This window comes from Petaurus breviceps, unplaced genomic scaffold (assembly GCF_028583685.1).
Source record: "Petaurus breviceps papuanus isolate PSGF00001 unplaced genomic scaffold, PetGlider_PUasm1.0 91133, whole genome shotgun sequence".
Lineage (NCBI taxonomy): Eukaryota > Metazoa > Chordata > Mammalia > Diprotodontia > Petauridae > Petaurus > Petaurus breviceps.
In genome coordinates this window covers 53,104,973-53,123,720 of record NW_027187419.1, presented here as the reverse complement: position 1 = coordinate 53,123,720, position 18,748 = coordinate 53,104,973, and the positions used below count along the sequence as shown (strand labels likewise).

The 18,748-nt window shown below is 36.0% G+C and overlaps 1 long non-coding RNA gene across 3 annotated transcripts in view; it reads right to left on the bottom strand.

The window, feature by feature from the left end:
- Positions 1-495: 495 nt before the first annotated feature.
- The window catches only part of LOC138155476 (uncharacterized), a 52,470-nt gene continuing 34,217 nt past the window's right edge, over positions 496-18,748 (bottom strand). For 2 of the 3 annotated variants that reach the window (XR_011166840.1, XR_011166839.1), the window contains one exon: positions 6,067-6,351. This is a non-coding gene — a long non-coding RNA (uncharacterized lncRNA). Of the gene's footprint in view, positions 1,331-6,066; positions 6,352-18,748 lie in introns of those variants that run through there. The other variant, XR_011166841.1, reaches the window with a different exon arrangement.

The window sequence follows — 18,748 nt, the reverse complement described above, 5'->3', positions numbered from 1 at the left end:
CACCAGCTTGGCTGAGGTTGAGAGTGTAGGAGACATGGGGTGAGGGGAGGGCCAGGAGGGCCAATACAGAGAGGGACAGATCAATGAGACTTAAACCATGGTTTGAAATGTAAAACTAGAACTATAAATTTCCCTACAAACTTTTCTTGAGGTGTAATTTAAGGACATAGTTTCATTAGAGACCCTAGAATAGCAGCCTAAGGATGCTATCAGAGAGCCTGCAATGAAGGGTAGGAGGAAGCAGGGCACTAGACAAGCTCACTTCATTTGGCATCTGGTGGCTTTCTATTTTAGCTCATTATTTTTGCCAACTCAGTACCAAGTCTATTGTTTTTGTATTGTTGAAGGACTGTAAGTACTGTTAGAACCCTTCAAGTTTGTCCTCCCCTAGTTCTAGTTCTACTAAAATGGGCCTGTAAAAAGAAATATATATAGGAGGGTAGTTGGGCTTAAATGACTTGCCCAAGGTCACATAGCTAGTTTTTGTGTTAAGTGTCTGAGGCTGGATTTGAACTCAGGTCCTCCTAACTCCAGGGCCAGTGCTCTATTCACTGCACCACCTAGCTGCCCCTAAAAAGAAATATATTATAAATCAAAAGTGCTTCTTAAAATTTCCTGTTTAGATGATTCTAGCTCACCCTAGCAGGTCAGAAAGTCTTCTCTGAAATTTTTATTTATATTCCTTTACCCTCCACAATTTTTCATACTTTATCATACAAAATAAACCATCTCCTTTCCCACCATAGCCAAAAAAAGAAAAAGACCCCACCCAATTTCCAAAATAAATCAAATGACTGACTTTTATCACAATACTTTTCTCTTATTCAACTACGAATCTGGTCATTGGAGACAGTCCAGTCCTTTCATAATCTCTTCTCATTTCTCAAAATCAAGAGGTTTTCTTTCCCCTTAATTCCTTTGTCTTCCCTCGGTTGATCATCTCCAATTTCTCCTCTATATATCTAGTCTGTATGTAGATTACATGTTGACTTCCCCATTAGACTGTGAGCCTCTTGAGAATGGGGGCCACCTTTACCTTTCTTTGAATCCCCTGCATTTAGCACAGTTCCTGGAAAATAGTAGGCACTTAATAAATGCTTGTTGACTGAATGACTAACTGACATGTTGGAACAACAATGAAGGTATTTAGCAGAACCTGAAATGGTGTTATTGGTTTCCTGTCAGGGCTGCGATTGAAGCAGAAAGTTAGTGACTCAACCTTACAATTATCCAGCAACTATGAAGTATATCAGATAAATGAGAGGGAGGTATTGCTTCACTCATTGAAGTTCAGATCTCAAAGTGATCACCACGCAGTATCATTCTTGCCCTGGGAGAAATGAAGAATAAAATAAACCCAGAGATGCTCTTTCAAGACCATGAAATCATTTTTTTCAGGCTTATGTATTATTTTGAGAGGCGAGTTGGCAAAATGGATAGAGTAAGATGGTTTCTGAGGGAAGATGATGACCTGGGTTCAAGTCTACCCTTTGACTTATATTTGCTACATGACCCTGAGCAGATCACTTAAAGAATCTCAGGCAACTCCAGTCTTAGTTACATAATAAAGCCCTGGCCTGCATTTGTTGAGAGTTACTTCACGAGGGAGCTTCCAAAAGCAATGCAATAACAGATCAGGACCCCTTCACCCAAAGGATAATTTTAGTAGACAAGAGACTATAGATCCATTATCCTATCCAGTCCACTTTGTCACCAATAAGTGTCCCCACCACCACCCCATAACAAAAACAATAAAAAATGAAACAAGTTCTCACCAGGATGAGGGGAAAGATAGGTTTTGGTCAGGAACCAATGAGATGGTCAGGTTTAAATTAAATAACATGCTTCAGATGACCCCAATTTCTCAAAGGCTTTGCCAATAGGAAAATCTTTAATACTGATCTAGGTCAGACTATGTGTTTCATCCTATATCAGCTAAATAATGAGTAAAATAATAAAATGTGCATTCCAAAGTTACTAGTCATCATGTGATTGGCCAACATAATAGACTTTTCCAAATTTGTATCCTTCTTGACCCTCTGAAGCATTTGACCTTTGACATTAACAGAGTTGTGTTAGAAGATAGACATTATCAAGTGCTACAGAGAGGTCAGGAAGGATGAAGAAAAAGAAAGGGCCATTTTATTGGGTAATTAAAAGATCACTGCTGACTATGGAAAAAGTTAATATTATTTTACTATTTGACTCTTTATCAAATGTTCAAAAGTTAACTATACTTGATAATTAAAAGTTTTCCTATTTCTGGAGGCAGACCCAAAGATGGTAGAGTAGAGGAAGCACTCGGCCCAGCCCACCTCTCCTAATATTCCCCTCCAAACAACTTTAAAATAATGCCTCGAAATGAATTCTGGAGTGGCAGAGCCAACAAAAGGTCAGGGTGAGACATTCTTCAAGCCCAAGACAATTTAAGAGACTGGAAAAAGAGATCTGTGACTTGGGGGTGGAGGCTGGCCCAGAACCCAAATGGATGAAATACCAGTGGGTCAAATAGGTGGTGATGACAGATGTAGCAACAATTTTAAGTGGGGGATCTCAAACCAGAGAAGGTAAAGGGGACCTGGCAACTGATCAGAAAGAGATTACAGGGGATTATAGTGCTAACACTGGCCACAAGGTCAGACACTGTTTGGCAACTCCATTGTCTAGTCCCAAAGGAGCAAGAACTGTTTGTTTGTTTGTTTGTTTTTGTTTTGCTTTTTGGAGGGCAATTGGGGTTAAGTAACTTGCCCAAAGTCACATGGCTAGTAAGTGTGTCAAGTGACTGAGGCCACATTTGAACTGAGATCCTCCTGACTCCAAGGCTGGTGCTTTATTCACTGCACCACCTAGCCGCCCCTGAGCAAGAGCTGTCTTAAATAAATAATACTAGGAAGTGATTTCATGAGGGAAAAAAAACACAATAAAATAGATAAACCATCAGTTAATTTGATTTTAAAAAAAAGAAGGAAGAAAACCAAGTTATCAGTATCAAAAATTAAAAAGGTGAATGCACCACCAATAAAGATAAAATTAATCATCAGTAGTTATTTTGACCAATTATATTCCAGTAAAACTGACAATCCAAATGAAATGGATGAATATTTACAAAAATATGAACTACCCAAATTAACAGAAGAGGAAATAGAATATTTAAATAATTCTTTCATTGACAAAAAACATTGAACAAACCATCAATGAACTCCCTGAGACAAAATCCCCAGGACCAAATGGAATTACAAGTGAATGCTATGAAACACTTAAGGAGCAATTAATGTCAATACTATATAAACTATTTGAAAAAAAACAAACAGGTAAAGACAAGTGTTATCAGATTCCTTTCATGACACAAATATAGTTTTGTACATAAATGAGGGGAAGCAAAAACAGAGAATGAAAACTATAAACCAATTTTCTTAATGTATATTGATGCAAAAATCTTAACTAAAATAATAGCAATGTTATTACAGTAATATATCACAAAGATTATACACTGTGGCCTTATGTTATTTATACTGGGAATGTAGGGCTACTTCAATATTAGGAAAACTATAAGCATAATTGATCATATCAATAACAAAAACATCAAAAACCTTAAGATTATATCTATAGATGCAGAAAAAGATTTTGATAAATACAACCCTCATTCCTATTTAAAAAAAAAACACTAGAAAGCACAGGAATAAATGGAGCCTTTCTTAAAATGATAAATAATATTTATCTAAAACCATCAGCAAGCATTATCTGTAAGGGGGAGAAGATAGAAGCCTTCCCAGTAAGATCAGGGGTAAAGCAGCAATGTTCATTAGAAATGCTAGCTATGGCAATAAGAGAAGAAAAAGAAATTGAAAGAATAAAAATAAGTAATGAGGAAACAAAACTGCCACTCTTTACTAGTAAAGTTGTAGGATATAAAACAAACCTACATAAATGATCAGCATTTCTATATACTATCAACAAACCCAGCAGCAAGAGAATGAGAAATTCAATTTAAAATAACTATAGACAATAAAAAATACTTGGAAGTCTACCTGCCATGCCAAACCCAAGGATTATACAAACACAATGATAAAACTTTTCATGCAAATAAAGACATCTAAATAATTGAAGAAATATTAATTGCTCATGGGTAGATCAAGCCAATATAATAAAAATGACAGTTCTACCTAAGTTAATTTATTTATTTAGTGCCACACCAATCAAACTATCAAAAAATTGTTTTATAGGACTAGAAAAAGTAATAACAAAATTCATCTGGAAGAACAAAAATGTCAAGAATATCAGTAGAATCAGTGAAAAAAGTGAAGGAAGGTATTCTAGCAGTACCCAATCACAAACTAGATTACAAAACTGTAATCATTAAAACAATCTGGTTCTGGCTAAAAAACAGAGTGGTGATAAATGGAATACATTAGGTACACAATGCACAGTAATAAATGACCATAGTAAACAAGTGTTTGATAAACCCAAAGATCCAAGCTTTTGGAATAAGAACTCACTATCTGACAAAAAATTGCAGGAAAAACTGGAAAGGAGTTTGGCAGAAACTGAATATAAACCAGCATCTCACACTGTATACCAGGATAAGGTCAAAATGGGTACATAATTTAGACATAAAAGGTGATATCATAAGTAAATTAGGAGAGCATGAAAAAAAATATGCCTGTCAGATTTATGGATAAGGAAAGAGTTTATGCCTGAACAAGAGCCAGAGAGGATCACAGAAAGTAAAATAGATAATTTCAGTTACATGAAGGTAAAAAGTTTTGAACAAATAAAATGAAGCCAGAATTAGAAAGAAAACATAAAACTTTGGGGGCAGCCAGGTAGCACAGAGAGTAAGAGCACCGGCTCCAGTGTTCAGAACACCTGGAGATCGAATCCCGGGCTCAGACACTTAGCACTCACCCAGAAACACCTGGCCGTGTAACCTTGAGCAAGTTACTCAACCCCAATTGCTTAAGGGAGGCCAAGTGGCTCAGTGAGTAAGAGCATCGGCTCCAGTGTCGGGATGACCTGGATCAAATCCGGGCTCAGATACTCAGCACCACACCCAGAAATAATAACTGGCCATGTAACCTTGAGCAAGTTACTTAACCCCAATTGCTTTAAAAAAAAAAAGAAAGAAAACATAAAACTTTGAAACAAATTTTATGGTAAGTTTCTCCAATAAAAATCTCTTAAATATACAGGAAACTAAGTCAAACTTACAAAAATAAGAACCATTCCCCAGTTGGTAAATGGTCAAAGGATATGAACAGGCAGTTTTCAGACGAAATCAAAGCTCTCAATATTCATAGGGGAAAAATGCTCTAAATCAATACTTAATAGAGAAATGCAAATTAAAACAACTCTGAGGTACTACCTCATACCTATTAGATTTGCTAACATGACAAAAGAAAAGAAAAAGAGCTAATGCTGGAGAGGATATGGAAAAATTGAGACACTGATGGACTGTTGGTGGAGTTGTGAACTAGTCCAACAATTCTGGAAAACAATTTGGAACTATGACAAAAAAAGTTATAAAGCTGTCCATACCCTTTTACCCAGAAATACCATTACTAGGTCTGTATCCTAAAGAGATCAAAGAAAAGTGGAAAAGATCTATTTACACAAAAATATTTATAGCAGTTCTTTTTATGGTGGCAAAAAATTAGAAATTGAGAGGATGCCCATCATTGGGGAATGGATGAACAAATTATGGTATATGATTGTGATGAATATATTGTGCTTTAAGAAATAATGAATGGAATGGTCTCAGGAAAACTTGAGAAATCATATTAAATTACACAAAATAAAGTGAGTAGAACCAGGAGAACATTATACACAATAACAGCAATATTGTAAAAGTGATCTGAAAGACAACTACTGTGGTCAGGAATACAATGATCATAATACCTGCACAACTTGCCAGTAGGTAGGGGCCAAAATTAAAATAGGCTAAACTTCTTCGACTGGCAGGTAAGGTTTTAGCAGCTGGCTTTCCAAGTAAAGTTATAATTAATTAATTAGACTATTTTGCTAATAAACCATATTTTTAAAAAGGAAATTTTAATTAATATCAATTAATTACGCATTACTAGAGATTTTTATTTATCATGAAATCACATGAATGAAGACATACCTGGCCTGGGCATCTTCCTTAAAAAGAAGGTTCTGGGAGGAAACAGCCAATCAGTGGAAAAGCCGAGGTGTGCAAAGAGTTTGTCCAATCTGAAAAGTGCAGGGGTGATGTGAGCTTCCAGGTTATAGGGTTCTTCCAATGTGAGAAATCCAGGGTTAATGTGAGTATCCAGGGCAAGAGATTTCTGGGGCATTGTGGAGACAGACATTCTGGAGAGTCAGGAGTGTAACCTAGAGAGGGATTAAGAGAGGGATAGGATCCAGGTTTGGATGTTTGACCCACATAGTTTGGTAAACTGTCTTCAATATCTATTTCTGAGAATAGGTTTTGTAGCATAAACATTTGTTATTCCCTAAATATTTGATAGAATTCTCTTATAAATCCATTTTGCCAAGGATTTTCTCCTTTTACAATTTATTTATAGTTTACTCAATGTCTTTCTGAGATAGGGTTGTTTAAGAATTCTATCTCTTATTTTGTTATTTTGGGACATTATATACTTTTGCAGTTACTAATAAATTTTCATTGAATTCTCAGTTTTTCTACTATATAATTGTGTATTCATATTTTGGTTACAAAAATATTTTTTGTAAAGTTGTGGCAGCTTCAATAGATTCAAGAATTGGAAAATAGTTCAATGGCATAAAACTCTAAACAATCAGTACCAATATATTCCCAGAGCTTAGCACATACAAAACTGATACCAAAGGAATATCACCTCTGAGGTCCCTTCCAGATCTCAAATTTTGTCTGGACACTAGGCTTATCTTAATTCATTCTAGGATCTCATTAATTTTTGTGACTGACATATGATGGAGTCAGATTAAGCTTACCATCCACTAGAACCCCTGCAGATATTATTATTTTTTAAATTTTTTTTAGAAAAAGAAATCAAAGAAATAAGCATAGGCAATGAGGAAAGAAAAACCATCATTTTTTGTAGGTGACATGATGGTTTACTTAGAGAACCCTAGAGAGTCAGCTAAAAAAATTGGCTTCATTTGAAACAATTAACTTCAGCAGAGTTTCAAGATATAAAATAAACTACATATGTCATCAGCATGTCTATATATTATCAACAAAACCCAGCAGGAAGAGAAAGAGAAATTTTATTTAAAATAACTGTGGGCAATGTTAGTACTTGGGAATCTAGCTACCAAGTTAAGCACAGGAACTACATAAATACAATTAAATATATTCTTCACATAAAGACAGATCTAAGTAATTGGAAAAATAATGATTGCTCATGGGTAGTAAGAGTCAATATATTAGAAATGACAATACTACCTAAATTAATCTAATTATTTAGTGCCATACCAGTCAAACTACTGAAGAATTATTTTTAGAGCTAGAAAAAAAAATAAAATTCAATTGGAGGAATAAAGGTCAAGAATATCAAGGGAATTGAAGAAAATAAAATGAAAAAGAAGGGGGCCTAGTAATACAAGATTTCAAATTATATTACAAGACAGTAATTATCCAAACCATTTGGTACTAATAAGAAATAAAGTGGTAGACCAAAGAAACAGATTAGGTACACAATATATAGAAGGAAATGAACATCGTAAACTAATATTTGATAAACCCAAAGATCTCAGTTCACTGAGCAAGAACTCACTATTTTGATAAAAAAAAAAAAAACTGAGGAGAAAACTGGAATGTGTTTTGGCAGAAACTGAGAATAGACCATTATTTCATATCCTATAGCAAGATAAGCTCAAGATAAGTTCAAGATGAATACATGATTTAGACATAATGAATCATATCATAAGCAAATTAATGGAGCATAGAAGAAATTATCTGCAAGATCTATAGATAAGGAAGGAGTTCCTGAACAAACAAGGGAGAGATTCATAGGAGGCAAAGTGGAGAATTTTGATTACATGAAGTAAAAAAGATTTTGTGCAAACAAAACCAATGCAACTAAAATCAGAAAAAAAGCAGGAAACTGGGATGGGAAGAAAATCTTTGCAGAAAGTCTCCTTGAAAAAAGGTCTTATTGGGGCAGCCAGGTAGCACAGCGAGTAAGAGCACCGGCTCTAGTGTTGAGAAGACCTGGAGATCGAATCCCGGGCTCAGACACTTAGCACTCACCCAGAAACACCTGGCCGTGTAACCTTGAGCAAGTTACTTAACCCCAATTGCTTAGGGGCGGCCAGGTGGCTCAGCGAGTAAGAGCACCGGCTCCAGTGTCGGGATGACCTGGATCAAATCCGGGCTCAGATACTCAGCACCACACCCAGAAATAACTGGCCATGTAACCTTGAGCAAGTTACTTAACCCCTATTGCTTTAAAAAAAAAAAAAGGCCTTATTTCTCAAATACATATAGAACTGAGCCAAATGTAAAAGAATAAGAGCCATTCCCTAAATGATAAATGGTCAGGGGGTATGAATAGGTAGTTTTCAGATGAAGAAATCAAAACTATCAAGAGTCATATGAAAAAAAATGCTCTAAATCACTAATAATTAGAAATATGCAAAGTAAAACAACTTTGAAGTATCATTTCATACCCATACTAAGATGATAAAAAAGGAAAATGACTAATGATGGATATATGGGAAAATAGACACATTAATGCACTGTTGGTGGAGCTGTGAACTAGTCCAACTATTCCAGAAAACAATTTGGAACTAAGCCCAAAACACTATTATACAACATTCCATGCTAACTATATATAGCATTTCACACTGTCATCCTTCACCTCTCTACTAAGAGGAAGGGATCTGATAATATCTATTCTCTGGGACCAAGATTAATTAATTCATTTGATCTGAGTTCAGCTGCTTATTGGTGTTATATTCATTTTCATTATCATAGTTAATGTTCATATTGTTCTAACTCAACTTTTTTTGTTCCACATCAGTTAGTTCAAGTGAAAAAGCATTCATTAAGTACTTATTGTATTCCAGATCTTGTGCTAAAAACTGGGAATACGAATGAACAAACAAATGAAGTTAAAATAAGTATGCTTTGATCTGCATTCAGACTCCATAAGTTCTTTCTGTGGAGGTGGACAGCATTTTTCATCATTAGTCCTTCAGAATTGTCTTGAATCAGTGTATTGCTAAGAATAGCTAAGTCATTCACAGGTGATCATCATTCAATATTGCTATTACCATGTACAATATTCCCCTGGTTCTACTCACTTCACTTTGTAACAGTTAGTAAAAGCCTTTCCAGGTTTTTCTGAAAGCATCCTGCTTGTCATTTCTTATAACACAACAGTATTCCATCACAATTATATACCATAACTTATTCAACTATTCCTTAATTGATGAGCATCTCCTTAATTTCCAATCTTTGTCAACACAAAAAGAGCAGCTATAAGCATTTTTGTACATATAGATCCTTTTCCTTTTTTTCTTAAATCTCATTAGTAATAGTAGTACTATTGCTGGGTCAAAGGGTATACACAGTTTTATAGCCTTTTGGGCATAATTCCAAATTGCTCTGCTGAATGGTCAGATCCGTTCACAACTCCACCAACAGTCCATTAATGTCGCAATTTTCCCACATCCTTTCCAACATTTACATTTTCCTTTTCTGTCCTATTAACCAATCTTATAGCTGTGAGGTGGTACTTCAATGTTTTATTAATTTGCATTTTTCTAATCAATAGTGATTTAGAGCATTTTTTCATATGGCTATAGATAGCTTTGATTTCTTTATCTGAAAACTGCATGTTCATATCTTTTGTCTATTTATCCATCAGGGAATGAATTTGTAAATTTGATTATACATATATATTTGAGAAATAAGACCTTTATCAGAGAAATTTACTGCAAGATTTCCCCCCGCCCTGTTTTCTGCTTTCCCTCAAATATTGGCTATATTGAGTTTTGTTGTTGTTGTTGTTCAAAACCTTTTTAATATAATATAATCAAAATTACTCCTTTTATATACTATAATGCTCTCTATCTCTTGTTTGTTCATAATTTTTCTTTTACAGATCTGGCAGGTAAACTATTCCATGCTCCCCTAATTTGCTTATGGTATCATTCAAATTTGAAGCATTTTTCATTTGGTTATTGATAATTTGATTCCTTTCTTCATATTCTTTGTTGATCTTTTGGGAAATAGTACTTAGCTTTACATATTCATTTCAAATTTCTACATATCTTGGATATCAGAAATTTATGAGAGAGAGTTGCCACAATTATTTTACTGCCTAAGAGTTCCTCATCTTATTCTAGTTGCATTGATTTTGTTCATGAAAAAACTTTTATAATTTTATAGAATCAAAATTGTCTATTTTTTTAATGATCTCCTCTTTCCCTTCTTTGATTATGAATTCTTTCCCAACTATAGATTTTTTTTGTTTTATCTTGGGAGGCAACAGGGGTTAAGTGACTTGCCTGGGATCACATAACTAATTTCTGAGGCCAGATTTGAAGTCAAGTCCCCCTGATCTCAGGGTTGGTACTCTATCCACTAGGCCATGTAGTTGTCTACCAACTATAGATTTTAAAGGAATATTCTTCTGCTAAGATATTTTTCTCTATCTAGCCACAACTAACCCATCCTCTACTTGATTTTTTTAACCTAAGTATAAGACTCTACATTTGTCCCTACTGAACTTCATCTTATTAGGTTCTATCGATCATTCTAGCCTTTTGAGATATTTTTGTGTCCTTTCAATGTATTATGGCTTCTCCCCCGACTTGTGTCAACTGAAAACATGAGAAACATGCCACCAATATCTTTCTTGGAGTCACTGATAAAAATGTTAAACACCACAGTGCCAAAGGATATATCAGATACCTGGAAATCTCCACTGGTGAGTTTCCTCTATGTTGATATTAAATAGATTAATAATTACTTTTGGGTCTTAGCCATTCATTCAGTTCTAAATCCATCTCACTGTACAATAAAGTTCATATTTCTGTATCTTGTCCACAAAGATAGCATGAGAGATTTTGTTGAAATGTAGGCAAACTATATCTCTAAAGGATTCCCTTGTTCTACCAGTCTAGTCACCCTGTGAACAAAGGAATGAGGTTAATCTAGTAAAATCTATTCTTGATAAAGCCAAGCTGGTTCTTTGTGATCACCACTTCATCTATTTGTTCATTTAGCATCTCTTTAATATGATGTTTTAGAATGTTGCCAGGAATCATAGTTAAGCTCATCAATTTATATAGCTTACATACTCTATTCCCTTCCCTTTTTTGAAAATCAGGACATTTATCAATTAAGGAGTGACTGAACAAATTGGGACATATGATTGTAGTGGAATACTATTGTGCTGTAAGAAATAATGAGGGGTAAATATTCAGAAAAACATGGGAAGATATATTAACTGATGCGAAAGAAAGTGAACAAAACCAGGAGAACATTATACACAGTAATAGCAATATTGTATGATGATCAACTGTGAAAGACTTAGCTACTCTGATCAATACAATGATCCACAACAATTCTGAAGGTTTCATGATGAAAAATTCTATAATTGATGACCTCTGAGCGCAGACCGAAACATTTTTCACTTAATTTTTCCTTTTTGGGGGGATAAGGTTTGCAACATGGCTAACATAGAAATATATTTTGCATGACTTCCATGTGTATAATGGGTATCATATTGCTTGTCTTCTTAATGGATGGGTGAGGAACAGAGGGAAAGAGAGAATTTGGAACTCAAAATTTAAAAATGAATGTTTAGAAAAAGCACCACCACAACAACAAAAATCAGGACATTTACTCTCCTCAGGTCCTGCAGCACCTCTGTTATTTTCTAGATCTTTCTAAGATCACATACAGTGGCTTAACAATCACATCTGCCATTTCTTTAAGGACCCTGAAAGGCAGTCCAGACCTAGAGACTCTCTGGGAGAAATGAAATACTCTCTTACTAGTTATTTATCTTGGGTTTCCAATACAATAAACAATAAAGCTTTAAGGACTGCCTTTAAGCAGTTTGCAATCTAATTGGGAGAGACTATTTACAAAAAGGAGGAAGAAAGCTAAAGGGGGAGAGGAAGGACCAAGAGGTACCTGACATAGGAGCATCTTATTCTATGGACTTTAAAAAAAGTTTCTGCCCTCTATAAAAGAAGAAATTGGGAGAAGTCTGGTATTCTACTTTTGTTCTGTAATTTAGTTCTATTTATTCTTCATCATCTGTTTTATCTCTATCCTCCCTAAGTGTATCAGCAATGCCATATTCACAATGCCTATAGAGATTACAAATATGCTGATATAATTATCCATCACAAAATATGTCAGGTTTGCCATTTGGGGAAATAAACTAGAAAATTTATTAAGATACCAAAAGACTGAGTCCCAAAACCAGAAAGTGAAAGCCATCAGAGTAGTTATGACATTGGCACAGGTAGATAAAGTAGAAAGCACCCACATTTTCAAGCCCTCAAAACAGAACAGGCTACCTCAGGCAAAGGTCCTCCTCTCCCCACTCACAGCAACCACCCAGTGTCCGGGAAGCGCGCTCCCAGCAGCTCTGGCCCCTGGCAGTGCTCAGCAGGGGTCCTAACTCAAAAAAAAAAAAAAAGGCAACCGCCGCCAACTGCCAACCACAGGACCGTTAGCTCGGCTTTTCACTTTCTCTTGCTCTGCTATGTCAGCACGTCCATGGGGCATGGGAGATCATTAAATCCCATAACCCTTACACTAAGTAGGCAGGTAAACAAAAATGTTAAGTGCTGAGATACAAATACAGTGATTTTATGCCTTTTTGACTATCCTCCTTCCCCCAGTATAGTGTTTCAAAAGTCATAGTGTATTTTTTCTTTTTTATTATTTTATTTACCCCACTTACATGTAAAAACAATTTTTAACATTTGTTTTTAAAACTTCAAGTTCCAAATTCTACCCCTTCCACTATCCCCATCCCACCCCCATTGAGAAGGCAAGTAATTCTATATAGATTATTTAGGTGTAGTCATGCAAAATATATCCACAATAGTCATGTTGTGAAAGAAAATATAGACAAAAAAACTCAAGAAAAATAAAGTAAAAAAAAAAAAAAGGTTTGCTTCAGTCTGTATTCAGAAACCATGAATTCTTTCTCTGAAGATGGATAGCATTTTTCATCATAAGTCCTTCAAGGCTGTCTTAGATTGTTGTATTGCTGAGACTAGCTAAGTCATTCACAGCTGATCATCTTATAATATTGCTGTTGCTTTGTACACAGTACATTGCCCTTCACATCACTCCATGCAAGTCTTTTCAGCTTTTTTTATGAGAACATCCAACTCATTATTTCTTATAGTATGATAATATTCCATCATAATCACATACTACAAACTTGTTTAACCATTTCCCAATTGACAGGCATCCCCTCAAATTCTAATTCTTTGCCCCCAGAAAAGAGCTACTATAAATATTTTTATACATATAGGTCCTTTTCCTTTTTGTTTTTTTAAATCTCTTTTGGGATACAAACCTAGTAGTGGCATTGCTTGGTCAAAGGATATGCATGGCCTTGGACATAGTTTTAAATTGCTCTACATAATGGCTGAATCAGTTCACAACTTCACCAACAATGCATTAATGTCTTCTTTTTCCCACACCTCTTCCAACATTTGTCACTTACCTTTTCTGTCCTATTAGTCAATCTAATAGGTATGAGGTACAACTGCAGAATTCTTAATTTGCATTTCAACAATCAATAGTGAGTTAGAGTACTTTTTCATACGGCTATAGATATATGTGATTACTTTTTCTAAAACTCATCATATCTTTTGATTATCAGTTGGGGAATGGCTCTTATTTTTATAACTTTGACTCAGTTCTCTATATGTTTGAGAAATGAGGCCTTTAGCCAAGAAATTTGCTTCAAAAATTTTCCCCAGTTACTATTGCTAACAGTATTACCTTCCATCCTATTTTCCCTCTCCTCCTTTTATTCTATTCTCTCTCTCCTTTCACTCTGTCCCTTCTCAAAAGTATTTTGCTTCTGACTACCCACTCCACAATCTGCTTTTCCTTCTATCACTTCCCTCCTCTTTTCCTCTTCCCCTCCTACTTTATGTAGGGTAAGATAGATTTCTATACTCAATTGAGTTATTATATGTGTATGCTATTCCTTCTTTGAGCCAATTCTCAGGAGAGTAAGGTTCACTCACATCCTCTCACCTCCTCCTTCTCCCCTTCCACTGAAAAAGATTTTTCTTGCCTCTTTTATGTGAGACAGTTTATCCCATTCTACCTCTCCCTTTCTATTTCTCCCAAGACATTTCTCTCTCTCATCCCTTAATTTTATTTTTTAGATCTCATCCTTTCATATTCAACTCACACCTGTGCCCTCTGTCTATATATACTCCTAATTACCCTAACAATAAGAAAGATCTTATGAGTTACAAATATTATCTTCCCATGCAGGAATGCAAACAGTTTAACAGTTTTGTTTTATTTTTTTGCTTTTTGGAGGGCAGTTGGGGTTAAGTGACTTGCCCAAGGTCACATGGCTAATTTTTGTGTTGTGTCTGAGGCTAAATTTGAACTCAGGTCCTCCTGACTCCAGGGTCAGTGCTCTATTCACTGCGCCACCTAGCCGCCCCCAGGTTAACATTTTTAAATACTTTATGATTTCCCTTTCCTGTTTACCTTTTTATACTTCTCTTGAGTGTTGTATTTGAATGTCAAATTTTCTATTCAGCTCCGGTCTTTTCATCAAGAATGTTCAAAAATCCTCTATCTCATTGAATATCCATTTTTTTGCCATGAATGATTATAATCAGTTTTCCTGAGTAGGTGATTCTTGGTTGTAATCTTAGGTCCTTTGCCTTCTGGAATATCATATTCCAAGTCCTCTGATCCTTTAATGTAGAAGCTGATAAATCTTGTGTACCCTACTTGTAGCTCCATGATACTTGAATTATTTCTCTTGTTTTGTATTTGTTTGTTTGTTTCTCATTTTTCAAATGCTTTATTAACTTCTGATTTACATCATTCATTTCCGCCAGATTTTGAGTTTCAAATTTTCTCCCCGTTTTTCCCCTACCCACTGCCCCAAAATAGCAGTCCCACAGGATATCCCCTCCTCCAATCTGCTCTCTCCCATATCTTCTCCCATACCCTCTTCGACTTTTCAAGTAGGGCATGGTGGATCTCTATGCCCCCAGTGCCTGCATAACATTTCCCAATTACAAGTAAAATAGTATTAATAATAGTATATATATATATTTTTTTTTTAAATTTGATTTTAAAACTTTGAATTCCAGATTCATTCCCTTCTTCCTTTGTCTTCCACCCTTACTGGGAAGATAAGCAATTCAGTATAGGTTGTACATGTGTAGCTAATACAAAACATTACCATAATAGATATATTGTAAAAGACTGACTATATTTCCCTCCCTCTTATCCCACCTCCCACTTGTTCTATTCTCTACTTTGATCCCATCTCTTTTCAAAAGTGGGTGCTTCCAACTTCCCTCCCCCCCAGCTTGCCCTCCCTTCCATCATCTCCCTTCTCATCCCCTTCACCCCTACTCTCTCATAGGGTGAAATACCCTATTTATTGTGTATTTAATTCCCTCCCCAAGCCAAATTCAATGAGAATAAGGTTGACCCATTCCCTTTTGCCTTCCTTTTCTTCCCCTCTATTGTCACCATTTTCCCTTGCCTCTTCTATATGAGATAGTTTACCCCATTCTGTCTCTCCCCATCTCCTCTCATTATATTCCTCTCTCACCTCTTGATTAAACCTTTTAAGTATCATCCCTTCCTATTAAATTGGTCCTGTGCCCTCTATCTATGTATACCTGTAAACATATATACACACATTCACAAATGTATTCATATGCCCATATAGCCTCCAATATAGACACACACACACACACACACACACATATATATATATATATATATATATATATATATATATATATATCTTTAACTATTTTCATATTGAGAAAAGTTTTATCAGTTACAATTATTGTTTTTCCACATAGGAATGTTAATAGTTCAACTTTGTTATGATTTCTTTTCCTTGTTTAGCTTCTAATGCTTCTCTTGCTCCTTGTATCTGAATGTCAAATTTTCCATTCGACTCAGGTTTTTCAGCAAAAATGCTTGAAAGTCCTCTATTCCACTTTATGACCATATTTTCCCCCAAAACATGATACTCAGTTTTGCTGGGTAGGTGATTCTTCGTTTTAATCCCAGCTCCTTTGACCTCTGGAATATCACATTCAAAGCCCTTTAATTCCTCAGTGTAGAAGCTGCCAGATCCTGAGTTATCCTGATTGTGTTTCCACAATATTCAAATTGTTTCTTCCTGGCTGCTTGTAATATTCTCTCCTTGATCTGGGCATTCTGGAACCTGGCTATAATATTCCTAGGAGTTTTCTTTTGGGGATCTTTTTCAGGGGGTGATCGGTGGATTCTTTCAACCTCTATTTTGCCCTCTGGTTCTAAAATATCAGGGCAGTTTTCCTTTAAAATTTCTTGGAGGATGATTTCTAGGTTCTTTCTTTGATCATGGCTTTCAGATAGTCCAATAATTTTTAAAATATCTCTCCTGGATCTATTTTCCACGTCAGTGGTTTTTCCCATGAGATATTTCACATTGCCTTCTATTCTTTCATTTGTTTGGATCTGTTTAACAGCATCTTGATTTCTCATAAAGTCATTAGCTTCCATTTGGTCCAATCTAATTCTGAAGGAATGATTCTCCTCAGTGAGCTTTTGAGATTCTTTTTCCATCTGGCAAATTCGGCTTTTTAAGGCATTCTTCTCATCATTGCCTTTTTGAGCCTCTTTTGTCATTTGAGTTAGTCTATTTTTTAAGGTATGATTTTCCTCAGTCAGGCTGTTGACTCTCATTTCATAATTTTCTTGCATTGTTCTCATTTCTCTTCCCAATTTTTCCTCCACTTCTCTTATCTGCTTCTTAAGGTCCTCTATGGCCTGTAACCAGCTCATATTTTTCTTGGAAGCTTTTGGTGCAGGAGTTCTGACTTCACTGTCATCCTCCTGTTCCATGCTTTGATCCTTTTTGTCCCCAAAATAAGAGTATAATGTTGGATTCCTCTGCTTGGTTTGCTTCCTTTGTCTGGTCATGTTGCCACTCGGTCACTTGACCCCTGGGCTTTTTGCCACAGTAGGACTCTGCCACCAGACGGGGGAGCTTTGTTCCAAATGCTGGGGTTTTCTCAGGTGCTGGAGGTATTAGTTGGGTGCCCTCTCTGAAGCCTCCACACACTCTGGCAAGCTGGTCACACATCCCAGGACCTCTACCCTAGACTGCAATCCAGATCCAAGCAGGTTAAAGCAAGAACGATTACCCCTCAGACTAGTCCCTTGGTCCCCCTGCACTCTGCAGGTCATGAGCTGAAGCTGCCACATGGCAGCAGCTGTGCCACAGCCTTCTGCAGCTTCCTGCCCTGCGGGGCAAAAGCTGACACACTCTCAACTACTGGGTCCCAAAGTCCAGACTGCACTGACCTCTCACTTTGTCCTTAGCATCTATGTGTCAATAATTCTGGATCTCCACAGCTGCTGGTGATCTGGAGTCCCTCCTGATACTTGAATTATTTCTTTCTGACTGCTTGTAACACTTTCTCCTTTGCCTGGGAATTCTGGAATTTGGCTATAATAATCCTGGCAGTTGTCATTTTGGTATTTCTTTCAGTAGGTGACCAGTGGATTCTTTTCAATTTCTATTTTACCCTCTAGTTCTAGAATATCATGGCTGTTTTCCTTGATAATTTCTTGAGAGATGATGTATAGGCCCTTTTTTTGATCATGACTTTCAGGTAGTCCAATAATTTTTACATCACCTTTCCTGGATCTATTTTCCAGGTCAATTGCTTTTCCAATGAGATATTTAACATTGTCTTCTATTTTTTCATTCTTTGGTTTTCTTGTTTCTTGATTTCTCATAAAATTATTAGCTTCCATTTGCTCCATTCTAATTTTTAAGGAATTATTTTCTTCATTGAGCTTTTGGACCTCCTTTTCTATTTGTCCAATTCTGATTTTTAAAGCATTATCTTCCTCTTTGGTGCTTTGGATCTCTTTTACCATTTGGTCTAGTCTGTTTTTTAAGGTATTATTTTCTTCAGTATTTTTTGTCTCTCCTTTAGCAAGCTGTTGACTTGTTTTTCATTATTTCCTTGTGCCACTCTCATTTCTCTTTCCAATTTTTCCTCTACTTCTCTTATTGGTTTTCAAAATCCTTTTTTTAAGCTCTTCCATAGTCTAAAACCAATTCATATTTTTCTTCTAGGCTTTGGATTTCTTCTGAGTATGTGTTTTGATCTTCCTTATCACCATAGGAACTTTCTATAGTCAATTTTTTTCTGTTGTTTGCTCATTTTCTTAGCCTATTACTTGACTTTTAACTCTTAGTTAAAGTAGGGCTCTGCTTCCAGGGTGGAGGACACACTGTCCCAAGTTTCAAGGGTTTTGTTGCAGCTGTTTTCAGAGATACTACTAGGGACCTTTTAGTTTTCATTTCTTCTAAGATGGTATTATCTGAGCAGAGGTATTTACTATTCTCCTGGTCTGTGCTCTGGTCTATGAGTGACCACAATCACTCTTCTCTACCCTGGAACTGTGAGGAGGGGCCCCCCTCCACTTTGGCCACATGCTCTGCTGTGCTAGTGCTCTTTTTCACCATGAGACACCACCCAAGACTGTGACCTGGATCTTAGTATGGGCAAA